Consider the following 575-nt stretch of genomic DNA (forward strand, 5'->3'; position numbering starts at 1 on the left):
TACTGTTGTGCTACTTAGGATTCTGATGTCCCTCTACCTCCTACTTTCTCCACACCCATTAAATTTATTCCTGTTACCAACTCTTGTCTCTGACTCTTGAAAAGCCCCAGATCCATCAAGTCCTGGATCAGTACACAGGGCTCAGCATGTGTGTGTGCAGACATTTGCATTTGTGTACATATGTGCACACTTGTTTGTGCCTGTGTGTGTGTATTCAAGATCATACTCAGGCTTCAATTTTTCTTTTCCCAACTAAAAAATCTCATACTTAGGAATAATAAATATTGCAGATTCCAAAAATGGGAGGGCGGGAGTGTGATGAGGAATGAAAAATTACCTATTTGGTACGATGTACACCATTCAGGTGATGGGTATGCTAAAAGCCCAGACTTCACCACTGCACAACATATCCATGTAACAAAACTGCATTTATAACCCCCAAATCTGTAAAAAGAAAAAAAATTCCACGCTTACATTCTATGGAATTTAAAGTACAGAGAAGAGTTCTCCAGGGCATGGATGCGTTCCACAAAAAGCCTCATGCTGCCATTTTCTTCTATCTTTTCCTTATGGTC

Source organism: Propithecus coquereli, unplaced genomic scaffold (assembly GCF_000956105.1).
Source record: "Propithecus coquereli isolate 6110/MARCELLA unplaced genomic scaffold, Pcoq_1.0 Scaffold163, whole genome shotgun sequence".
NCBI lineage: Eukaryota > Metazoa > Chordata > Mammalia > Primates > Indriidae > Propithecus > Propithecus coquereli.